This window comes from Melopsittacus undulatus, chromosome 4 (genome assembly GCF_012275295.1).
Source record: "Melopsittacus undulatus isolate bMelUnd1 chromosome 4, bMelUnd1.mat.Z, whole genome shotgun sequence".
Classification (NCBI taxonomy): domain Eukaryota; kingdom Metazoa; phylum Chordata; class Aves; order Psittaciformes; family Psittaculidae; genus Melopsittacus; species Melopsittacus undulatus.
Genome location: NC_047530.1, coordinates 75,978,180 through 76,005,408, shown reverse-complemented (window position 1 = coordinate 76,005,408; position 27,229 = coordinate 75,978,180). Strand labels below are relative to the sequence as shown.

The following is a 27,229-nucleotide window of genomic DNA, read 5'->3' as shown; positions in this document are numbered from 1 at the left end:
TTTGATATAATGATGCAGCATCATGTTCCCTATAAATAATTTCCCAATAAAGTTTTGACTAAGCCCTCTGAAAAGGCTCTCGCAATATTAAAGGCTTCAGAATATGGCCAAAGTTCTTTCTGACAGCTCACTGCAAGCGTTCCCCAACATCTCTGCTGACGGGTTTGCTTAAAGTAATAGAAAAAAGCATATGCATACACTTTATTTTACTCTGTAAGCATAAGAAAGTTACGGGGTCTACCTCCACCACTAGGAAGTATCTATAGATACACACATCACAGAAAGCTGAAAAATACTGATATAAAGAAAGAGTTCTGTTATCATCTGTCAACTGAAAGGGTAAGTCAGGAAACATTTTTTTCCATGAATAAAAGCGATATACAAGCATCTCAAAGCAATCTGTTTTGGAAGGTTATTTTGGTTATTTTGTAAACAAGTTGAGGTTCTGAGCTGATGTTTTAAAAACAAATACTGCATAAAGAATAAATATTCATGTCTGGGGGAGACCCTAACAGACATGAGACCAGCATGACCCTTTTTAGCACTATCATGGATAACAGCAAGGCAAGGACACACATAGAGGATGTCAAGATGTAAATTTTTGTCTTGAAGACTATCAGACAGTTGGTATGAGAAAAGCACCATTAAAATCACCTCTATCAGAAAGTCTGTGCCTTATGAACTTTGCTTTTCTTGCATGCAACAGAATCTGCCTATGGCATACAATCTGCATTGCAGCCTCTAACAAAGAAAGCTGAAAATGGAGTTTTTCATTTTACTTCATTATAAATCACAACAATTTAGTAAAACTCACAAGGATTTCAGCTTTAGTGTGAGCTGGGAAACACTTCTCCGCCTATCTACAAAAAAATAGAGTCTGAAAAGCGTTTACTATGCCTAACTCAACTGGCCATACTCATAGGACTTCCCTCCTAAACCCTGAAAACCCTTATCTTGAACATCCTGTTCCAGAAAACTAAATGACACTGTCAATCATCAGATACTTGAACCTGAACCACCGGAAAACCTGCAGAACCTAGCTCATTCCTCCTACAAATTGGTACAACATAAGAACATTAAGTTTACAATGGCCATGCATCTTCATTGCAGAGCTCAAGCTGAAGAAACTATTTTAAGGTCATTACTGGAAGATCCTAACTATTTAAAGTTTAACTGGCTATTAGGAGGCTCTCTTACTGACACTGCTGATATGATGAAATGCCAGAAATACCATTACAAGCCAACATGAGAAACTGTTTGCACCTCATGCACGCAAGGTCTGTGCTTGATATTCCCACTTCATTTCAAAGTTACAAAGATCACAAGTTTCACCAGCAAGTTAAAGACTGTTCTGACTCGTACTAAAGACTTCAGGGTTGTGCAGTTATTCTGGCACTGGGAAATTTTTGGCAGTATCATCGGTTAAGTGTTCACAGCAGCCACAAACAGCTCTTAGAGGCTCTAAAAACAACAGCATATGGGCAACTTGGACATACCTCTAAAATAAAGGCAGTGGTTACCTCAGGAGAGTATTCCACATTCAATCAGACTCAAAGCAATGCTAGAGCTAAAATCTTTGGTGATATTTTTCACTATGATTTTTTCATATACAAAGAATAGTCAATTGTGGAGCTTAAGACACTGAGAAAACACACCAGGTACTCATGAGGTCTCAAAACAGTCTTAAATGCTCGATGAAATAATGCTGACTTGCCAGTGCTCCCGCAAAATCTGAAGCTTTTGCTGTTGCTCTAGATGAAAGCTGTGAACCTTTTTGCTGTGAAAATATAAGGACTAGGTATTAGGAAGAAATTCTTTACTGAGACAGTGGTGATGCACTGGCATAGGTTGCCCAGAGAAGTTGTGGTTGCGCCATCCCTGGAAGTGTTCAAGGGCTCTGAGAAACCTGGTCTAGTGGAAGGTGTCCCTGCCTGCTGCAGGAGGTTTTATGTTGTATGTTTTTATCATTCTGTGAAGACTTCCAACCCAAAACTGAGGACTAGGAACATTTCTTGACTATTAACTAAGCTATGCAACATAAACTGTTATGGTGAAGTAGAGTCCTTTATATAAATTAAAACTTTAAAATGGAAACACCAAAAATGCTACTTTTAATAGCTTCTATGTTTCCTAGAATTCAGATTAATACAGGTAGTTTTAAGAAGTTTTAGTGTTGCCTCCTAGCTGACAAAAGAAACATGAAAATTGTGAACCTTTCTCACCTTCATAAACTTCTACCCTTAAGAACTGCAGCTTCATTGTTAACGTAACAAATACTCTCTGCTGAGCAATGAAGTCTTAGAAGTCTTAAAAAAGATCAAGCAAAGAAAATTTAGGCTCTAGAAGTTCGCTTTATTTGCATGAATTTTATTGATGGCATACTGGAAAGTACTCTATGATCAAGGGAATTAAGTCTACCCTTATTCATCAGTCACAGCAGAAAACAAAATTGTTGCATTTTTGGTGTTCTGGGGTGATGATTCTGTACACCACTGTACTTGGTTGGGTTTTGGTTATGAAGATAATGCTCAACCTGTCTACATTTATCTACTTGTGTTGAAATTTCAAAAAATCACTTTCACAAAATAGATCACTTTTCATAAAATAGACCTCACAGCAGCCTTCCAGTATCTGAAGGGGGGCTATAAGGATGCTGGAGAGGGACTATTCATTAGGGACTCTAATGACAGGACAAGGGGTAATGGGTTAAAACTTAAACAGGGGAAGTTTAGACTGGATCTAAGGAAGAAATTCTTCACTGTTAGGGTGGTGAGGTACTGGAATGGGTTGCCCAGGGAGACTGTGAATGCTCCATCCCTGGCGGAGTCCAAGGCCAGGTTGGAAGAAGCCTTGGGTGACATGGTTTAGCGTGAGGTGTCCCTGCCCATGGCAGGGGGGTTGGATCTAGATGATCTTAAGGTCCTTTCCAACCCTAACTATTCTATGATTCTACGTGATCAGAATCTAAGAGAGGTGTTTACAAGAGTCTAACCTTATTACAGACTAAGTGATTCAGATCTTCCTGACTCTTTTCAGATCTGATATTCCCATTACTGTTTAAGCAAAGGCAGGTTCCACAAAGCTGCAGATAACTGACGGTGCTATATGAAACTGGTTCAGCCCCACATTTAAAGCAGAAATAGCTCTGAAGACACTTCACTCTCTGAATTTGAATACCAGAGATATACTTAAAATATAATTAAGAAAGAGGAGAAGGAGTGGGGAGGGGAAGAGTAAGTTGCCTCCAGCGAATAAGTACAGTGGAAAACAAAGCAGACAGCGTATCCAAATTAAACAGGACCAAACTAATGCTTTGAAAAAAAGGACTAATTTCCACCTATCTGCATTGATCACACATTAGTTTGCTTGTGCTGAAGAGAACCTAATCCAAACTCTGTTCATTTCAAAGTGGTTAAGAATCCATTTGTGAGGTGCATTCAAAATGCGCCAAGATGAACAAAATCTGTTTTGCATGCCAATATCCTTGGAGAGGGCAATATTCATGCAAGATGATTCAAGTTACTCTTCAGAGCTGCAGCACTCTGCCTTCCCATTGAAGCTCTGAATGAGTATGGACAAGAGAGATCCATAAATGATTTTTCCTAGAGTCTATAGACAGTTGGTTTCTTAACACTCATGGAAGCATTTTCTTGGGCATTAAATTAACAAAATGACTTAGAAAAAAAAGTCTGCTTTTTTCTTTAAAGCTGTTTTTCTTTTCAAGCTGTGTAACACCACTTGATATTTAGTGTACATTCAACTCACATGAGCTACTTAAACAAGCACCAGGCTTCGGCATACTGAAGGTGCGTAATGGTTGCCTAACAAACACAGACCATTTCACATGTTTATGCTTATTTACAAATACCACTTACATACTGCTGACATTTATAATGACACCTGTGATGTTGCTGACACTATGTTTGCAAAGTTTGCATCTCCAGACCCAGTCAATTCTAAGAAACTTGGTGGTGAATATACACAGCATTTCCTCTGACTGTAACTCGAAAAGTTATTTTGACTATTTCCTATTTGAATAGTAAAAAAGCTTCAGAAACAAGGCTTAGCGAGGCTAATTCCCCCACTGATTTTATTGCTCAACAGTACTTTTCTTATTGCTCAACACTAGTTCATTCACTTTTTTCAACAATTTTCTCTTTTATTTTCTCCTGACCATATTACTGTGTTCCTTAAATTATATTATAACCACATATTCATATATATACAGAATTTCATATATTTGTTACTATTATTGTCACCTACTGACTTGCTATTCCAAAGTCCACAACCTCTAAATACAGCACTTCCACCCTTACAGAATCCTTGACACAATGCTTGATGACAGAGAAATACTTGGTTTGGTCTATGTAGGTAGACTATGAAGAATTCATCTTAAAATGGTGACAAAAAGGAATGCTGATGATTTATTCAACTTTTTAAAGGAGTCCTAAACTATCTTAAGGTGAAATGAAACACTAGCTCTATGTACATGTTCTAATTTCAAGCTAATTGTAATGAAATGCTTGGATTTGATAAATAAACCTATAATTATATATTTTCTAACCAAATATTTTCAATTGTTTTGTTTAAATACTCTTTAAACAACAAAACTGAAGTGTTCTATCTCCTCCCTCCACTCCCAAAACTGTACTCCATCTTCTACTTGGTATTTTACTATTATTAGTAAGAGGTTTCATTTATCTGCTTTCATCCAAAAATACTGAAGAGCTTAACAAACATTAATTAAACCTCACAACACTCCTGTGAGGTAGGTAGGTATTGTTATCTCTGCTTTACAGATAAGAAAACTTGAATTAAAAATTGTGATTTACACAATTTTCCAACAGCAGTTTTATAGTAAATCCAAGAACAGAAGAAAGGAGCAGTGACTCCTATGTCCCTACTTTCAGTCTTCACAATACTCCTGCCTCAAAACCAGCAGAAGCTTACTTGCTGTTAAGCCACATGTGAAAAAATGTTTCAATTTTGTTTCAAAATGTTTCAAAATATTTCAACACTGTTATTTTTTCATTACATGAGCCCTTACCAGAAAATGCAAATACAAATGAGACAGTATTTTGTGTCCTCTGTTAATACGAGTCTTCACCTGGCACACTGATGAATTCCATCCTGAAAAGGAAAATCCACACTTCTTGAAGCCATATGCATTTCTCATATGACTGAATCCCCAATATCCTCTTTTCATTTACATTTCTTAATGTCTATTTTATTTCCTGCTTTTACCTCCTTTTCTAATTATCTCACCTTCTTTTCTAATTACTTCATACTGTACTTACCTTAGTTCTGTATCGTATTTTTTTCTTTTTTAAACTTTATAAATGATGCAATAAAATCTACAAAGAATAGATTTACTGCATATCAACTACTTACCTTGATGAGACACATGTCCAATTTTTCTAACTACCCTCTCTTCCAACTGTTTTCCAATATATGGACATGTACACTGCACCTCCAGTCCTATAGATCTACAATCTCAGATGTTCTCCCCCTCCCTCATCATGCTTCATTCCTCATTAAGAAACCTCCAGCTTCAATACAGTCCTTTATTTACTGTTCCAAAATCAAAGCTTCATAGCTCTCTTGCTTTTTTCTCCTTGCTTAATTTCTGGTCTCACTGCCTTGTCTATCAATTCTCCCACACACAAATAGTCTCAAACACCTTTACAATCTCCTTCTTCCTCCTCCATCTTACCACATCAAAATCAAAGTTTTTCCCTTCACCTCTGAATTTTTTTTTCCCCCAGTTAGGCTCAAGGCTCATTTCATACTGTTCTTTTCATGTCTATTAGACTCGCCCAGTACATCTAAATTTCCCATCAGAAAAAAAGTAACAGCTTTTAACATGTTGCCAAAGAGTCATCCATTTTTTGATCAATTCTACTCCATATGCTCCTTCCAATCTCCCCAATCTTCTGGTCCTCTTCTCTTCTCTCAAGCCCCTGCTCAGAAATACTTTGTCTACCAACACTCCTCTGCATGTACTCTGCACATGCTTCTCTAAGCCTAACTGCTTCAATCTTTGGTCTTCTACACTCCTGCTGCTACCTTCTCTCCACATTCTTTTCTGTGAGCTCTACAAGTTGAGACCCTGAACACATCTTACATATGCCTATGCATCTTGCTGTGCCACTATGAACCAGACTGTCCCCCAGAGAAAACTATTTCAACAGTGCTTTCAGCACAAGAAGCATGAAAGTCCAGCCTAATTTTTTAAAATGCTAAATTTTTTTCTTTACAAAAAGACTTGCTGAAAAAGCTATAATTCTCAAAATCAGCCAAAAATAAAAGTTGTGTATTTTCACAAATATAATAAACCTGTAGCCTATAAAGTGTCAGTCTCTGACCCACTGATTTACAAACTAAGCTGGTATCATTAACTGTTTCCACTGGACATGCACACTATTTGATTTTAAAAAACAGTTATTAAAATACAAGTAGATTTAATAAAGATATTTGGGAGAGAATTACTGAAGTTACATGATTTTCTATGACTTTTTTATTTTGCTTATTTTGGAATAGCGTGGAAAGTTAGTGTTTTTAAAAAAAAAAAAACATACAGATTAGCACATCTTGTTTGTTCTGCTTGCTCTAATGAAGTGAGCCTACATTTGCACTGTACAGTAAAAAATAGGTACTTACTCATATACTCTCTGCAAGTGGCAACTCACAGGCTTTGAAAACTGCTCTCATCATGGAAACTGCAACAAATGTTCAGTCACCGTTTTCTCTTTCAGCTCTCAAAATTACAGCTGGATTCTTCAAGTATTACATGTGGTTTCTTGTATTTCAGTGCTTCTGAACTACTTGGATGGCAAGCAAAAGTTATGCTTACAGATACCTTCTTGCTCTCACTGATCAAATGCTGCAGCCAGAAAAGTATAGAATGGAAGATACCACTCGTTTCACCATATAAACTGGTTAGTGTATACATGCAGCATCCCCTCAATCATACTTCAGCTGAGCAGAAGCTGTATCTCCTCCTGCAGCACACAAACCCACTCTATTCATTTTCATCGCTGCACAAAGGTGAAGTTTCTGAAGAATCTACTAAGCAAAATACTTTATCACATATGTGTAGGGGAACAAAAAGGTAGCATAAGGAAAACTATGTCCTCCAACATCTTTTTGCTGTTTAGTTACCATGACACTATTTCACAATGTGCACAGTATCTAATGGGAAGAAACAGATGTGGTATTGTTTACTCTTGCTTCCATTTTGAGCGGACTTGCTGAAGCTCTCTCAATTTCTGCATGTGTAGAAAAGGTCAAAAGTTGTTTTATTTAATCTCTGCAGACAACAAAAGTTGCATTTTTTCCTTTCTAGTATCCCCTAAGGTTACCCACTCTTTTGCATTCAGGTAGTGATAGAAGCAGTATCTTGAAATCCTTTGAAAACTTGAAACATATAGATCAATAAGTTTTATTGTGAGAGGCCTCTCACAGCACATTAGTCTTACTGCCCGCTACTGTAATTTACTTCTTCTGGATTACTTATGTTTTTGTTTTCCTCATTTTTAATGTTAGTGAATTTTTATCTCCAAATGCATGAATGATGTGAGCCTTGCCTACCATGGAAACTTCCACTAATGAGCAAACACTCTCCAATGCATTAAAACAGGTTGGGACCCACAGCAAATCAGTTTTAGTGAGGCTCCTACAACTTTTGCTTTTTCCTCTTTAGATTTATCAACCTTATTTGCAGGGAAAAACACTTGCTTTTCCCAAATAGCTTCTTATGGTGAGACAACAGAAAATAAAATTGCTTCTGAAACTCTTCAACCATTAATTTTTAACTCATTATCCAAAAAAAAAAGTAATAAATGCTTATGAATGCTTTACTTTGCGATGACTATAAAAATGATCCCCTCTGTGTCATAGGAAAATCCAGAGCAAGGCTCAGTTCTGCTCTTCTAAAGCCCCACACTGGGCAACATCAGACCAAAGTGTGAGCACAAGCTTCTCGGGCATCAGAGAAGCACTGGGAACATCAGACACTGAAATATGTGGAGGTGTATTAGCAGTCCTACCATCCATCTGTCAGAAATCTTCGATGTTCCTGCACATCACCCACTGGCAGAGCTGTCTGCCAAGCAAAAATATTATGAAATGTTCATTATATACTCAAATCTCCATCCCCTTCCCAAGGAGGAAATGTAAAAACCTGCCCCTCCACACATACATACTCACATTCGTTACCATGAAACAGTGAAAGACTTTTAAATTCACCCAGAAAGAAAACCTACCAAGAGACCAGGACTGTGAATTTACATGTATTTTAGCAAACTTTTACTTACCAGAGGATATACTGATTTTCGTTTGCATATATCTCACTTTTTAAGGTATGTTAAAGACCAAGTTTACAATTAACTGAACAGACAGTGTACAAAAGGCTTTTAGAACTACACCATATGGTCGAGGGAAAGGAACAATCTGGACTATCCACATTTCAATCTGCAGGCTTGTCCACCTCTATAACACATTGTATTGCTGTAATAAAATATTAAGATAGAAATGTAAAAGTGAAAATTATCTTTTGCACTACTACCAGGGAAGAAGGCATCCTACTGTCTAGTGCATTTAATAAATATTTCAAGTTTTATGATTTTGGCATGCTGAATCAGATATAATAAATAAAATTCCCAATTCATTTAAAACAGTATTTCCAGAAGGATATGAGTATGTATTCATCTTATGCTAAGGAAATAAAAAATACCAGTTTACATGGGGCATACTGGCAGCAGTTTATGTAACAGATGAAACATTCTTGGAAATCAAATAAAAGCAGAAAGAAAATACCCATTGTTGCTTAGTGAAGGACTAATCACATGGTCACAGCTGGAACCAGTGTAAATTATTCATTAATAAAATTCTGTTATAGTAGCCACTTTTTTTTTCCTTTCCAAATGCCAACAGAAGTTAAAAAAAAAAAAACTCTTTCAGTTCTTTACAGAACAGATACACTTGTAAGTATTCCATACTATTAAACATACCAAATATTTGCAGGAAAAAGTATTGCTGGCGCTAAGGCTATACTTATGTATTTTACATATAATCCCAGAACACAGTCCAAGTAAATACCTGCTACAATTAGAGATACCAGCCTAACTTCTGGTCACAAAGAATTCAAATTTTGAGAAAAATCAGCTGAAGTCCTTTGTAAAGCACGTTTTATAATGTAAAGGAATATAAATGACAGCCTTGTTGCATCAGATTAAATGCAGACACTAGTGAAAAAGATCATGCAATACTCAAGCATTCCATAATTACATACTCTGTTGGATATAGGTACTGCAGGCATGGCCAACTGTGTTTTGCGCAGAGGGCTGGACCAGATGGCCTCCAAAGATCCCTTCCAACCTGAATTACTCTATGATCCCATGTTCTTTCACTATGGAGTTTCCCTTCTTGAGTTGTGAGCTTTATTTTCCCTTTCACTTAAAAAAAAACCCAAACAAATAATAACAACAAAAAAAAAGACCAAAGAAACCTCCCAACTATTTCCAGTTTTCTGTTTCATTTCCTCCAATAGCAGGGGAGAAAAGTCATAAAAATCTCTATGACTTTGCAGATAGCAAGTTATTAAATCACAAAAATCACATCATTCCCTGCAATTATTCTGAAAGCACCCTCCTGCTATAGCAATGCTGGTATATTTGTTGTTCTACTCAGAATACTACAGGGTAAGAGGTCTGTTTTTCTCACCACTTTGGTGAAACTACTGAGAACAGCAAAATAAAGTATACCATCTGATGCTTTAAACTGCAACAATATAAAGTAAATGGAATAGGTTTTTTTCTAATCTGAAAGAAAAAACAAAATCACAACATTCTTCATCATTCAGTGCAAACACTGCAAGAACAGAAACCTTAAAATTTATTAGAAGTCCTTTAAGTGAAAGGTTTCTTTGCATTTAAAAGCTAAAAATACATCATTTCCCTCATTCTGTGCCTACTAAGCAGTCTGAGCAAAGACTTAAAGCACCCTAGCTTGATATCTGGGGTTTATCGTCGAGCCTGCTAAGGACTTCTCAAATCTCTACCAAGCCACAAACCTTGAAATACAGCAGCATAAGCCCTGTACAACCAGTGGGAATGCTCAAGTGGAAAGTTCAAAACATGCTTACATTTTCACATGATCAAAGGCTGAATTGCTCTGTTCTTCAATTTACTGCAGTTATTCCTACCTCACAGTGACATCCTCAGTAAAGACATACACTTTATATGAAACTGGTTAATATGAAAAAGAAAACCCCAGTTTTCTAGTAATTAACTTCAAGTGGTATGAAATGACAGTTCAAAGCACCATTGCAGCTAATAGCATTACTTACATACAGGAGGAAATCACTACCTAAGGAAACCAGAATAAATAAATGAAGTGTAACAATTTTGTCAAATACAGAAACAAAAAAGACCCCAAATGTCCTACTAACTTCAATTTTAGCAATTATCCATGTACTCTGTCAGAACAGGTAAGATCTTCTGGCAAGCATGTGAATTAAGTACTTAAGTGCTACTGAAAAATCTGTAACTACAAAAAAGCAATGGCAGAAAGTATCAGCACTCTCACATGGACAGTCAGATCAGTAAAGCATATCCTGACTGGCTAGGATACACAGGCAAGTTTACTTCATGTTGTTTGGTGATGGGTTTCCATTTCACTTTATTTTTTTTTTCCTTTTTAATAAAAGCTGTTGAGGGCTGCATCTGACCAGCTCATGACTTTACAAGAACTTCTGCAGAAGAATTAGAGGATGTAACTCTCCATCGGATTAAAGGCAGTGGCTATTTCACCCACGAAGGGCAGCCAGGCACCTTGCTCTTCCCTATCCCAGAGCCTGCCAGACATCTTGCTTTTCAGAAGTCTGTCCAAAGGGTTTTGAAACATAATGAAAACAGGCCTAGGAGGACTCCTCCATACACTTCCCACAATCTTCATTTGTCCACTTCAAGATAAAATGTGACAAAAACAAAACAGTTACAAATTCCTGGGGAAAAACGGCAAGTCAAATCAAAATCAGACACACATCCACCTGTCACGTGTCTTGTGCCCACATGCAATATTCTCCTTGAAGCTACACCACATGCACCTGATGGGTATTACAACAGGGGTTTTTAACTGATGCAAGACCATTGCTCAGGCTACCTGAAAAGTGATGCCTTTGGTATCGCACACCACTACCAGCACCAGAAATGGGTTCCCGCACATACCTCCCACACCATTCGGATGGCTGTGCAGTGACCATCAGGAAAGACAAAAAGCATAAAAATCAAAATTTTAACCATTTTTCTTCATTGGAAACCTTGAACCAAGTTCTAGGTAGACTAGTTCTTTCACACCAAGTGTGACAGAGTAAAATAAAAACAGTATTTATTTTAGTCAGGAGAGAAATATGACAGATATAAGCTAATGTTAATGCTACAGAAGCTAAGATTTACCTTTGTTAATCACTCAATGAAAGCAACAAGACAGAATTTAAAATGACAAATTTCAGATGAGGGAGCACATTTTGGGGAGGTATGAAAAGGAGAGGAAAGGATGCAGATGAGGACAGCTGCTGTCACCTTACCTAGAGAGCTGCAACTTATTTCCATCAGCTCTATTTAAATCAGTGTAACAACTTTCTCACACAAGCAAGCATCAGGACTATTAATTTCAGTGGATATTACCCGAGTATGCACAAGAAACACAAATTCAGGCATTTAAACTTCTGGGCTGATTTACACTTTGAAGTCAAAAGTAGTAGTCATCTATAGTGTCTACTGAAAGGTAACGAGCAAGTTAATTTATTTAGTCTATATCATTAAGGCATAAAAGTCCTCATCACAGTTACATAAATGACGACAAAGTTATTCATAGAAGAGGAAAAAATGTTTCCAAATACATTGTTCCTCTGCAGCAGAAAATATACCATTTCAGAAAGAATGATGCTGCTGGATGAGAAAAAGGCAATGTACATTTCCTACCTATATAGGAATTTCATACCTATATAAGGAGTTGATTAATATTTTTGACAGTAACAGAATAAAAAGGGTCTGGGCTTAACCTAATAGCAAATAGCTTTTAAGTAAATGTTTTGTTTTCTTTAGCAAGACAAACCTTCAACAAAACTTCAAATACCAAAGTTTCCTCTCATTCAAATGCTTTCATGTGTTGGCTTTTTTTCCTTCCGTTTCATTCAAAATATGCAAACTTGATGCCTACGAGTAACACACAAACCTGAATTATGGCATTTAAATCCAGTCATTATAAGCTGAGAAGTCAAATGGTCTGAAGACAGAAGCTTAAGAAAAAGCAACTAGTCCCTCAACAGGACTAGCAAGCATTTACTCCACGGGTCAAACCCCAGAGGTTAGGACTGGGGGTGTCTGAAATACAAGTCCTAATTCCTTTGGTTTTAAGGCAACACATTGCTGCTGTCCCTCTCCCCTCCCTGGCCTGCAGCTCTCTGATTTTCCACAATGTTGGTGAGGTTTCTTTGAAAAACCAAAACCAAGTGGCAAGCTCACGTGCTGGGTACAGGAGGGTGCTCTCAAAATGCTTACAGCGTCACTTTTCATCTTCTAAGACATAAATTCATGTGATCTTTTAACAACTATTTATTTCACACCAAACCAGATATCTCCCTAAAGCCTACCAATACAGCCTGCAGGCATATTTCTTAAATAAAAGTACTGAATCCTTGTATACTTAAAATTTGCATAGCAAAGGGATGAATCAGCTATCACAGAAGTAGTAACACTGTGCAGCAACTGCTCACCTCTTGCAGAAGAAAAAAACCCCGGTTTATCGGGTTTGGGTGGAACTTCATACCAAGTGCATTTCTGCACGTTTCACAGTTGTGAAGTATCATTTTCTTGCAGAACAATGACTAGCACAAATGCTGTTCAAGCTATTCAATGCACCAGCTACATTCGTGCAATTTATGTTTTGCATATGTAACACATAGCACACCCTTACTACTTGTAGATTTTACTTATTTCTGCTTAAAGGTTAATGAGATTGTATACCACCCATCCAACTAAACTAAATAAGACAATTATTTTGTTAGTACAGTTCAGATAATTTCCTGTATTATCTTTGCTATAAACAGAATAATTTCTGGCTACAGAGATGCTTTGCTTTTAATAAATCTAGCAAACTATGGGATTTCCAGCAGCACCTACTATTAATAAATCATAGAATCATAAAATCATAGAATCAACTAGGCTGGAAAAGTCCTTTCAGCTCATCCAGTCCAACTGTTTCCCCACCACTGCCAAGGCCAGCACTGAGGGCCTCGTCTACACAGTATGTGAACACTTCCAGGGATGGTGACTCCAGCACTGCCCTGGGCAGCCTGTTCCAATGCCTGAGCACCCTTTGGGGAAGGAATTGTTCCTCATCTCTGTCTAAACCTTCCCTGGTGCAGCTTGTCCCCTCCCTTGTTCCTTGGAAGCATCTTTCCTTTTTTTCTTTTTAAGAAATATGTTACATCAGGACTGCATTTGACAGAATAAAATCACTCTGCTACCCTGTGTTGAAGAGCTCAGAAAATAAAGTTACAACTTCATTTTAGCTTAAGAGCCAGACACTAGAAGCAGGTACATAGCAGAGGAAAGTCCAACGGGAAAGCTCCTATCCACATGCTCATTCAAGAAATATTTAACATGAAATAAATGCTTTTCGTAGTAATGGATCAGAATTTAACCTTTGCCAAAACTACTAGAGGAGGAGATCTATTGAAAACCTGTGGTGGAGTCTAGCAACGCATGATACAGCATCCCCTGTGATCTGAAAGAATTCTTATCTACTACAGAGCAGAGCTAAATGCCAGTTGGCTCACAATACTGTAAGAAGAATCTCTTTTCCAGAAAGGCACGTGGCTGAAATGGTGCTGCTCATAGTCAAAGTGCTCAAGTCTTTGATTACAGGAGCTATGTTTTAAAACTTATATTAGGCCTGCTTCTGCCAGCCTCCCTCGAGAAAAATGCTGTACCTACTCACATGCGAGCTCTCAGGACTGGGCACACACGGCATATTATATATTATACAATATGTAACACATGATGAATTTACATGTTCAAAACATGACACAGCTTTACATTTACATTGATGATGCCAGAACTGTCCCATGCAAGCAACAGTGTGATGTAATCTCAACAGTGCCATGACATCTAATGCAATTATAGTGAAATAGTATTAGCTATATTTATATTGGGGATAGTCTTACACAGTTCTTAAAGACCTGTCTGCTGCTCAGGAATTAACCATATCTCCTTGGCCCTGCCACAGCATAATTATTCATTTTGACGTTTTGACTAACGAACTCCTCCTTCTCTTTTAATTCGTTGGAGATAGCTCAGATTTAAATTGGTCTAAATATGGTTCATATACTCACACGATCTCATTTTTTCCTAATACCTTATTTTAATTCACTGAAATTAACAAAAAGAATTGGGTTGTGTTTCCTCCTACCCCCAAGAGGAAATGTGTTTGAGTTTTGTTTTGTTGTTTCTTTTTCCCTATACACAAATCAAACCTAGTAACATAAGGAACTTTCATAGTAAGATTTCACATTAATATCTCCGAGTTAAAAAAGATAAAAAAATTTTACCCCTTGCCCTCCAGATCACCTTATACAAGGTCACCCTCCAGCTCACCACAACCCACTAGTCAGTGAGCCTTTGGCAAGGAGAGGCTCTGAACAGATATGGCTTTTACCATATTTTTGCTGTACTTTTCATGGGTTTTGCCTTATTTACAGGTACATTCAATGAAACACCAAGACTTCTGCAGTAACAAAACGCTTAAACTGTCAAGAGTCTGCATGCATATGCTCTAAAGCATATATGGTATAAATTAACTGAAAATTATTCTACTGTGTGTAAAACTTGCAATTATGATTTAAATTTATTTAAATTATTCAATTATTTTATTTTAAAATTATTTAAATCACATAGTTCTTACAACTCAGGTTTTGGAATCACTGCACCACTGCCCACTGTACCAAAATGCTGAGGAAAGTCAATTTTAGTCAAATAATTTCTTTTTGACTGAAGTGCAAATGGCATGAGCTGAATGTGTATAAACTAATTAGCAAAGCAGGTATTCACGAGCTGTGGGTAACTTCTCACTCTGCAGGCTACCTAACAACAGATACTTTACTACTCTTAATGACCATCATATCAGAAGCATGACAGAAGCAACTGAATCGCATTCAGCCAACAAAATATGAAGATATTTTCAGAGATGTTCTTACTGTTAACTATTAATACTGAAGTGGAAGTTAGCACACTTAGAGTATTTTGAAGAACTACCCTTACTTCTGTTTTGAAATCACTGGAGATATGATTATGGCATGCAAATCCCTTAGAACTAAATACCCTCATCAAAACATCTTATAGGTACATTAAAAATTGAATGGGTATAAACAACTCCAGCAGCTTGGAGCTTGAGTTGGTATCGAAGTGATCTTTGCAATTCATAAACATCAACACTCGGGCTAGTTTGCATGGGAATACAAGCCACTAATTATTATCTTTTGCTTAAGGGCACGCATGGTGAGCTCCACAGGTATCGCCACTGCTTTTTGCCTAATGTATTGCCTCTTGAAGTCTTTCGATGTAACAACTCGCTGATATACTCTAAAGCATTTCTAGTGATACCAAACTGCTTTATATTCAAAGAGAACATACTGCAACTTCTGAAAGATGTTCCTAAGAAAGAAGTAGTATATACAAAACTGTATGTGACTTGCACATAGTCATTTCACATTTTTCATTAAAATACATATTACTTAGCACAGGGCCAGCTTTGTAACAAAAATAATGATGCTTTATAAAACAAGAAAATACACATTTCTATCTTTTTATGGAAACTACTTGACTTTGGAACGTCTGCCTTAATGACCAATTTAAAACCAAAATTAAGTTACAATTTATCAGCTGTCTTTTTGCATTTATGGTATTAAAAAAATGGGTCTTTCATGGCAGGGTGGGAGAACGTTGGAGGACACAGAGCTGTTTGATATTTTCCCTAGAAAAATTTCATGGCACTAAAGTGCACAGAACACACTGTAGTTAAAACTATTATAGTAAATATTTATAATGGTTGTTTGATGATAAATCATTTTTCTCTGATGTATGACTAAAAGCATGAAATGAAGTACTGAAGCCAAATTACTTCTGCCAACAGTCAAACCTACATGGAAAATGGAGAAAGTACTACATGGTAATTTAGTACTTCTCTAAATTACACTGCCCAAGAACTGATCCAACATACCTGGATGGTATCGCATTCTGCCACCTTGTTCTCATTGCTGGTTTTGTGTTACTCTTCTATATCTGAAAAATCCCTAGATGCCAAAAGTAAATTTAGAGTGAGCTTTATATTGATGGAACAGCCTAATGAAGACCAAAATGGAGCTGAAGACTGAGCCAAGAATAACTTAAGGCTCCTTAACCTCTAAACTTTGAACACCAAGAGGTCCCAAAACTTTAAGAAAAATGACAACTAAAACCTGTAAAAATATGCTGCCATTGCTACATCCAACGAAAGAAATAAAGGTTACCATTAGCCTGCTATTCAGAGAACTTTATAGTAGGTAAAGTTTAATTACCCAAGCTAGGAGACACTATGATAGAGAAAAAAGTTTAGTGACTACCAAATCAAACAACCTTGAAAAAAGAGAGAAAAACTGCTCCTACAACACAAATCTGGACAGAACACCAGCCACCAGCACAGCTCCTACACTAGCTCTACACACTTGTCTCCAAATTCCTTCATCCTAATTTTTGGCTAGCTGACATGAAGTTTTCAGGTGCATTAGCCATGAACTTTAGAGAACCTCAGTCCTGATCAGTTCACAAAATGCTTATACTGCATCTTTTCACTAAATTTAGCCATTCTAAAAGGATTTAAGAATCCTGTTTGCAATCTGTTCAAATGATCACTCAATCCAATTCAGGTTCTGACTACGTGGCTTCAAAACAGCATTTGGCCCACTGAGTCTAACTCAGTATTTTCCACTCAGAATGGTAAACATTGTTTCATTTCTTCATGTAAGTGATTGGTTTGATTGATAAGTAGTTTCATATTACAAATAATGAGGTAGCATAAATTCTAGAAAATGAAAACTTCCTGAGTAAAACTAACAGCCTCTTCAAACACTATTTGTCATGTCTCATTATTAACTATTTCCTCACTAAATAACTTTTTTTCCATTTAGATTCACAGATATGCCAGGCTGCTGAATAAAACAGCAATTCAAAGACTGAAGACATTTACACAAGGTTTACAGTTAATGAATTTCTAAAGTTGAAAGAAAATATTACAAAGAAGTTAGCTGCAAATAGTAGCAAGATTCTGTAAACAGATTCCTAACTCTTCAAAAGAAAATCAGTCACTGCATGTAGCTTTAAAGCAGGTCTTTCAAGTTTGGTTAAAACTAAGCCTTGTTTGTTTGCTTTTTTTCTTCTCAAAATTCCACTAAAATAAAAACAGTAGTAAAAGATGCAAGAAACAATACTAAATATCCCCAATTTTTTTTTTTCAGTAGAAGCAGCTCTACAGATTCCAACAGCCATACTTACATGAGTGGGACAGGTACTCTACTCATTTAAGCTGCATTTTTATCACCTGGCTAGATGTGCTTATAGGAAGATAAACAGAACAAAGTCATCTTCATGATGGGGAAATCTTCATGAATGATAGCAAGATTAGGTAGATAAGTGGCTCACATTTAACTGTCAGTCATATGGATAAAGACTAACCCAAAACACTGTATCTCAGTATATGGCAGAGTAATGCTTTCCTATGCTGCTGCCTGTGATGCCATAATTAATTTTTCTGTATCTTCCTTGATGTAACACGAAGTCTAAACCAAATATCCTCTTAACACACAGACTATTACTCATTGGTACACTACTTACATGGAGATGCACAGCTGTTTACAGCCATTGCAGGAACCCAACTATAGGGATTTTCCCCCATTCCCAAAATGTCTAGGTATCAAAGATCTAGTAATGTACTCTCTTGCAAAGAACCCAAAATGGATGTCTCCATTTAAAGTGAAACAAACCTGAATGTAAATCAGTAAGAGCAGCATGTATCATTGAAACTTATTGGCAGCTAAGAAGTAGGGTCCTTTTAAACACCATGAGAAAGCTGTAAGTGTAGTGAGTCGCAGTATCGCTAGGAGAGATAAAACTCCAAAGTTAGAAAAAAGCTTTAGCAACCAAGATAAACATTTTCCAAGAATGCACAGTATATAATTATGTTGCTACCATATGCAAATCCAGTGCCACTACATCTGCACCACTGCTGGTACCCACAATACCTAGATTGACTCAGTATAGGTACGTTTAGCATATCTTTAAAACAACACACCTTCTGTTTTGACCTAGCCTTTGATTTGCTGAGTGAAATGAAATGCATGAAATCCTTACAAAGAAATGATAATAGCTAGCTGCTTTGATACCTATGGCAACATGACTAAAACAAAGCAATTCAAAGAAACAACTAATTCAGTTACTAAAGTTATGAGCTTATGAGTTTGTTGGGGTTTTTTTTGTGGTCTTTAACTTATTTGCAAGGCTCTTTCATCCAATTTTGTAAAGAAGTGTAAGTAACCATTCTGAGTTGATGATTACATTAGGATGAGTGACACTTGACTGAAAAATTAACAGGATGGCAGCCTCCTTTGTTTTCATTCTCAAAGAACACAAAAATACTCTTCTCCCTCCATGCTCCTCTTCAACTGAAAAAGGAAAATCAAAGATTGCAGTTTGGATCCATGGTCCTAGAAACCACCCTCCCTCCACAACGATTAAACACATAGAAATACTTAATCTGGTACTTCATCTTGCCTTGTCCAGATTGCTGAAGAATTTTACTTAAAGTTCTATTTTACTAAAACAAAGTCCTGCACACAGGATGTCTGCAGGATTTGGTACAAGTCACCTGCAGTCCATATTCTTCAATGCATTAGAAGCTACCAAAATACCATATGGCTCTTCTGCCCTCCAGGAATTTGAGAAATTCAATGATGCAGGCATTCACTTTTTTTTTTTTTTTTTTACTTTTTTTCTTTCTAAAATTTATGTTTGCATCCCAGCAATTCATCTTGTACCATAAAATGTTTATGGTTTCAACTTGTATGGAGAATCAAGCTGCCTTCAGAGATTGAAGGGCCATTCTTACTGTCAAAACTGTAAGTTTCACAATGATAACTCTATCTTCATAACAGTTTCACAGAAGATACAGAAATACATTACTCTTTGAGCTGTAAGTAGCCTTACAGAATAAAATCATGCAATACAGGCCAGTAAGTTTCTGCTGACCACAGAACACACAATTCACTTTCATCAAATGCTTTTATACTATTTAGTCACTTATACATTTATAAGACTATAAGTCAGTTGCCAAAAAAAAAAAAACTATAACACGACACAACATGCAGTTTTCCTACATAAAAAGGTTAAAAAAAAAACCTTTATTTTCAGAATTTTAAGTAATTTTAAGTTAGTACGGAAGATAAAAGCATATTTTAAGTCATTGCAAGTCAGTACTGAAGATAAAAGCATATTTTAAGTCATTATTTCCTATTTATGCTTTGCTCCTAGGTGGAGGGAGGGGATTTAGTTTCCACTCTAAGCTGCAACAAACCAGTTGGCCTAGCAAGCTTGTTCAATGTTTCAGAAGTATCACACTGCAAATCCAGGTTTTAGTTCAACACTTTTATGCCCCAGGTTAGCCAGGCTCAAGAGTTCTGTATATGCTGTGTATGTCCACCCTCAAGAATGACACTACTTCAGTTTTCACTCTCATCACTTAGATAAATGATATTGATGGGTTATTCAGTGATTCAGGTAAGTACATGGTACCTGGAAAGCTACCTAGTGAATCCGTTGACCTCATTGCAATCTGTGTATTTGTTGTAAGAAAACAAGCCAATGCTATAAGCTGTAGCCCTTCATTTCCAGCTGCTGTTTCATGAACAAAAGAGCAGAATAAGCCTCTCCCTGATCTCAGCAGGAATATCACCCCCTATAGATCTGTCCTTCTATCTATTACAGGGTCTCTAAGACAGTAGAAGTTATATATCCCTGAAGTGAAGGGATATGTGTGTATATATGTATGTGTATATATATATATAAAAATCTACAGCTATATGAAGTCCATGTTTGGAACACTTTAAGGCCATCCTGTTTGTAACTGTGCTCCTATACACATCTAAGACATGGTTAGAATTTGCCTGTTACAGGAACATATTATTCTTGAAGAATTAAAAAAACAAAAACAGGAAAAAAAAAACAAAAACAAACCACCAACAAAAAAGTACAAAACAAGACAGAAAACTGGTATTCTAAGATTTACTTCTGCAAAAGAAATTCTGGCTACACCAGGGTCCTATCAAACACATTGGCTCAGACGAAATGGCAGCACACTGTCAGGTTCCAGCTAGCATCTATGCAGTTGTTTTTTCCTAGCAAATATCTGAGTAACTACTCCTGGTTTCTCTCATGTAAAGAAAAAAAAAATAATAAAAATACCATTACAAAGTATCTTGAACCAGTGAGTCAATGAGATTAAAGACTGGAAATCACCTAAAAATAATTATTAACTGTTTACCAGAATCCTGTGAAATTTCTACTAGATAATATCAAATTCAAGTTGTCAGGGAGGTGGGAAAAAAAAAAAGAAACAAAACCACACAAACCATACACACATACACACACACAAAAAACCTCCCATGCATAAACATATGAGTACATACAATGTACCAACTGAAGTTCTACACTTGCCTCTTCTTGCATGGGAAAAGCCCATGCTACACCTCTGAAAACACAGCAACCTTCCCCCACAGCTCAGCCACTTCCAGCCCAAAGTGCAGCATGACATTTGAGATGTATGCTTTCAATCTGCGCTTTGCAAGCGTGTGGTGAAGTCCTTTTTAAGGATGATGTGAATTACAGGTACACAGATGGAAGTGTTAGAAAAGGTTCTAGTTTCAGTCTCTGAAATACCTTCACAGCAGTAACCACATGATTCAAGACTGTAGACACTCATTGCTGCTACCACTTGAACATAGGATACTGTTTTGCTTTACACTAACTCATATTCATCAGATTTTAAAGTGCTACATTTTCATAACTCAGGATTTTAAAAAAAAAAAGAAGAAACCAAAACAAACACTACCCCCCAAAAAAAACAACCAAACAAAAAACTTCTAGCAATAATGCCCTAAAAGAACAATGGAGACTTTGGAAGTTTTACTGGTTTTACTTTTGAAAAGTAAATCAGAACTCCAGGATGGAAGGGACCTCAAGGATCATCTGGTCCAACCTTTCTAGAGCCTTTCTAGTCAATGCACAACCTAGACTAGAGATCCCAGCACCCTGCTCAGCTGAATCCTCGAAATGCCCAATGCTGAGGAATCCACAACTTCCCTGGGGAAATTATTCCAATGGCTGATTGTTCTCATTGTGAAAAATTTTCAAGTGGCCTTGTCAAAAATTAAATGTGTTCAATTTAAAACATAGTTGCATGTCCTTTGTTAAAAGGAAAACTGACCACACTAGAAAAATGTACAAAGTCAGAAGGAATTGCCTTCAAACAACAGAAATGCATCAGATACAGCGCACAGATTTACCCCACAAGCCACATGATCATCAGCACTCCAACTTCATCCTACTGCTTTTCCAGAAAGGATGGCCACAAGCAAAATGCACAGAAGGTGTAGTTAGTAAGGTTTTGTGTAGGAGAGCAAGACTTAGGAGAAATCCACGGCAGATGACAATCCTCAGAGGCTCTCATTCTTCTAGACCTGAGCAGCCAAGAACACCACTGTCACCTCTATAATCCCTGCATGCTGTCTTGCACTTTTACTAGCACCATGGTGCAGCAAAGGAACCAACAGCTGAAACACACCCTGTATTTTCTTTTATGCTTAACGACAACACTTGCATATCAAAGCCTACATGTGGAAATCACTAAGGTTTATGGAGCCACTTAACTGCACACTGAAGCTTGAAATGAGTTACAGATGGACGAGTTGTGCTTACCTACCCACTCTATGCCTGATGCAAATAAATGAGAAACTGGAAATTGGTCACCCCTGAGAGTGGCACTGGTGGCCTCCACCTGATCTCCACTCACCCCAGAGAGTGGCACTGGTGGCCTCCACCTGATCTCCACTCACCCCAGTAAACACCTTTCTGCCCTTAGACTCATGATTGTTTTGCATGTGCTCAAGAGTATTTCCGTGCATGCTCCTCCCCTAGGTTCTACACCAAACGAAATTGAGTACAACAGAAGTATTTTTAAAAAGACACCTACATAACTTGGATCAGTGTTTTCAAAACAAGAAGCTGAAAGTCTTCTGGAGTTACAATGAGACTTGGGTACCTAAATGTTTAAATCATTCCTGAAAAATGGCAGTTCAGCAAAGACTCTCAAAAACTTCTGAAAATCTTACCCTGTATAATTTCTATCATAGTGCTGTATTTGCAACATACACAATTTTTACTGTTTATGGAAAAAAAATAAAATACACAACCCATAATACTTGTGTGAACTAACACTTCCCCCCACCCCCTGCCACCACTGCAAGTTTGTTCACTTGGGGATTGCACTGGAGGTGAGACAGATGCCCTACCTATGTGAGGCTGTTTCTCCCCAGCTCTGAACAGGAGCTGTACTACCTGTCCTCTCCCAGACAACAATACTTTTAAGTTTCTGTGACTTTCATTTCTGCCCAGCTCACGAAGCTACTGTGGGCCCTGCTCATCTGTGCAAGAAGCAGCCTCAGAGGCATTACAGATCTTCAGTATCTAGCAAAACTTCCAACTGAGGAAGCACTGTGGAGGTTGTAAGCAACCTGGGGAAGGGAAGGGCCTGGAGTTTGTTTTTTAATCCTGTATCTGAAATCTAATTAAATTTTAAGCATGGCAAAATTTAGGTTACAGGCGAATAATTAAAACATTAATCATAAAGGATTTTATAACTTAAACATCCATAGTCCTTGGCATGTGATTTCATGTGAATAACCACAAATCTGTTATTTCCTGTAATATGTTATGATTTATGTCTTCAACCCCCTTCCTCAAGCTCATGTATATCATCTGTCTGGAAGAGATGCACCTTATCAACCTATTCTAGTGGAAAACGTCCCTGATCATTGCAGGGGTTTGGCCTACATGACCTTTGAAGGTCCCTTCCAATCTAAACTGTGCTATGATTCTACACCAACTTATGGGCATAATACCTTCTCCAACCATCGTGGACAGTAATACCACCTACAAATTGCAGACACTGTAGTACATGAAAGCTCTTGTTCAGTGTTTCCACTCTTTAGCAATACCTAAAGGAGACTGTACTACTCAAGAACTAGGCTTTCCAAAACACTACTTTTTCAACAAGTTTTCCTTCTGGCTCTGCTATCTCAATGACTACCACTGAAAATAATCAAATTCCACAAGTCTTTCCTACATCAACTGCAAACACCATCCACTAATTGATTTCACCCCACAACTTAATACAAAAAAAAGTTGTTCTTACACAATTTATGTACTACCTAAAGACTCCTGAATACCCAAATGAGAGTTTTATGATATTCTTTTAGCAGTAGTAGTAGTATTAAAGAGACTAAGTGAAGAATGATAGGGAAAATCTTGCATCTTTACAATAAAAAGCAGCTGAAAAACAACTTCATGACACTTTCTAGAATTTAAAAATGAAAAATCCCTCAAAAACCTGTATGTTATGTTTAGAATAACCACTATAAGGAAATGGCAAGATGAGGGAAGAAGAGAGTTTCACAAGCATCAATCAAGCCAATAAAAATTTCATTACAATAAATGGACTGAAAAAGTTCAAACAATCTCCGTGTTACGAAGACCTCCGATAATGCTATTACAACACACAATTCCAGAGCTAGCACCATTCTGATGCCTTAGAGTCAAATATACAAACCAATTAGGCCACCAAAAGTAATGTGTGCCAACGTAAACAACACAATTTAAGAAATAGTTGAATTCTCTCCTCTCTTAAGAGCTTACACTGCAGACTTCCCTCATTGCAGCCCATCTTTTTGTTACTTGACCACATATTTTAATTTAATACACAAGTTAAGGTTGTTACTCTTCTATCAAATTTAGTACAAGTTGCCTGATGAGTTCAGAAGTTACTGGAAAAGAGTGGAAAGAAGAAGGAACAGCACTGACACAGACTATGTCACACCAGCTTGTTTCCTTAAACAGATCAGTCTTAACAGCAGTTTTACATGTGTAGAAGTTGTACAATGAAGTACAAAGCCTTCCCTTAAAAGAGACAACCCCAGCTGGTTTAAATATTAGACACTGGGAGGGGACAGATTACTCCCTTAAAAAACTGACTGATATGCCCACTACATGAAAAATTCACAAAAAAGTAAACAGATTTTAAATCTTTCTTTTTGAATCTTCAAATGTCTTTTACACTTGAAGATACAACCAAATCTATTAGTTCTCATATAAAATATGAGAATTATATAGTTAATATATGGTCAAAATATAGTCAATTCACTATTGACTACCATTAGTCTGAACAGTGGAATTCCACATATTTTGGTTTTTTTTTGGGGGGGGGAGGGGGAAGGACATGGGATGGTAAATAAGAAATACATATCTGAACAACCAAATATTTTTGGTCATCTCTTCATATTTCACTGTAGGGTTCACCCATCTTCTAGGTCTATCACTTATCTTCAGCTTGTATCTGAAGAGGGGATGGAAGGGGAAGAGAAAAATATGGTATGAGTTCATCTGGTCCACCTTCCGAAATGTTTCAGCCTCAGAAGTAAAATACTACACAATATTACATCACCCAAATATTTATCCCAAATAATTTCCCCAGTCTAGTAATATCTGCAGAAAAATATTACACTTCAGCTGAAAGCAAAGGACAGGAGAGTTCACAATCACCTGTGTCCACTGATCTCAAGAACACGTAGGTTCTTTTATTTCACACTTGATTAAATCCTACAGTGGAGGAGCCAGGTGAGCCTTGCCTCCTCTCCCCCAAGACCCTATTAACCTCACTTGCCATTAAAGACCCCCTCTACAGAAGATGATTACCATTATCACTCTAAGCATATCAGGAAAACACCCCATCCCACCAGAACTCAGGACAATATATTAATGACAGTCTTGCAGTGCTGTGTAAGTTGATGTCAAGATTTTATCTGTTTTTCTACTTCATGGTCTCTTTTTTGTATATGCAAAGACTGAACTAGCCATTTTGCCATGGCATTATAGTCACAGATACTCACACTTCTAAGCCCTCCCCTGCACCACAGAATCAGGGGATGGATGAAGTTAGAGGGGACCTCCAGAGATTGATTAGTCCAAACCCTCTGCTCAAACGAGGGTCAACCACAACAGGTTTCCTAGGACTACACTGAGTTCTCAGTTATCGCCACAGCTAAGAGACTCTGCAGCCCCTCTGGTCAACCTGTTTCAATGTTTGATAACTCACAGTGAAAAAGGTCTTACTGTGTTTAAACAGAATTTCCTCTATTTCATTTTGTGCCCCTAAGCCTACTCATCTTGAGGCTAAAATGTCCCAGCGCTCTCTGCCTCTCCCCATATCATGCACATATTCTCAAAATGGGGTTTCCCAAACTAGGTTCTCTGTACTAACTATGGGTTTACTCTATTTCGATGACTGAATGACACAACTAACTGTGGGTATAGGTATATTATTCCAGTATTCTTTGCATCATCTGAAAAATAAAGCAGCAAAATTAAATAGCAAAATTGCTGATAAAAGTGTAACACAAATATTTGTGACCCGCTACGTGTACATCTTTCTCATCCCATTAAAAGTTACACTTTAAGCAACAGGACATTTTTAATCTTTTCTATGTCTCAGCTATGTATAATCAAAGGTTTTCTATCAAAATATTACATTGTAATGATGTAATGCTTTAAAACAAACTAGTTTAATACAGTATACAGGCCAAACACACAATCCTATTTGAAAAATACATCATCTTTGTCTCACAAAGCCTACTATCACAAAACCATAGTGACTGGCATTAATTGGTTTTGGGTTTGTTTTGGGGGTTTTTTTGTTGGTTTTTTTTTTTGTTGTTGTTGGGAGGGGAAGAAGTGTCAGCATTTAAGACTTCACTGACGGAAGCCCCGGTTAACCTTTACTTTACTGTGTCCTGGGCTAAATCTACTGCAACATCCTCTATGCCCTTTTAACTAAAGAAATTTTTTGGAAGTCTTCCAGTACTTCGAAATAAACACATTTACAAGATAAGCAACAATTAACGTGAGTGGTTCTAGAGGCTCATGAGACAGTTCTCAAGTCCCTGTGACGTGATGTCCAGATCTGTTTATATAGTTTTATATTTAATATTTTATTTCAGAAATCACTCCTCTAGCATCTTTGCCAAAGTGGGTGTGAACTTTCTAGTCCAAACAAAAAATGATATGGGAAAGGAGATAGTACTGAGGCGTGTAAAAAGCAAAGTTACATTAAAGAGGCAAAAAAGACATTAAAACAGTACAAGTTCACGCTTAATGATGTCTAAGAGAAAGAGCTGACTTTTCATGAGACACACTGAAAATGACCATTTTACCCTACAGATGGTTGCTTTGATACACAGATTACAAGATTGTGATGTTTATGCACCTAAAGGTTGGTATCTGTCTGTTTCTTTACTGCAAGTTAGAGTACATGTATCTACGTATTCCTCAAAATGACAACTACTTTTTCACTTCAATCTTCAAAGAAGAACTTGAGATTCTCAACAGCAATGAATTTGTCAGAGTTTCCAATCCAAGCTTTAAAAGAGAGATGACAGAAATAGGATGAGAGGATATTTTTCAAAACATAAATTCAAACTGGCAAAGTCTGAGATATTTTATTATTGAATACAAAGAGAACTCGTTGAAATAGTTCCTGAATCATTTGTAATAATCTTCAAAAGCTCACAGAAGTAAGAAAAGCTCCCAAAGACAGGAATTCCTAGCACAAACAAAACTTATTCCAGAGAAGAAAATGGAGATATGATAATTAAAGTAATCTTTACTTCCATACCAAGAGGTTGCCAAAACAAGTGATTAAATTATCTATTCGTACACATCAAAAGGACTGGCCAGTCAACATATGTCAGGGGAAAAATTAAAAATTTACATTAAACCAATCTTAATTCTCCTCTCTGACAAGGAATTCATCG

General features: G+C 37.1%; 1 protein-coding gene across 8 annotated transcripts in view; it reads right to left on the bottom strand.

Moving 5' to 3' along the window:
- GTDC1 (glycosyltransferase like domain containing 1) overlaps window positions 1–27,229 on the bottom strand; it is a 183,512-nt gene that overhangs the window by 135,361 nt on the left and 20,922 nt on the right. The window contains exon 1 of one of the 8 annotated variants that reach the window (XM_005153749.3): window positions 5,048–5,123. The exons of the other annotated variants lie outside the window; for them this stretch is intronic. The gene's annotated coding sequence lies outside the window, so the exon portion shown is untranslated. Of the gene's footprint in view, window positions 1–5,047; window positions 5,124–27,229 lie in introns of those variants that run through there. 8 annotated transcript variants of the gene reach the window in all.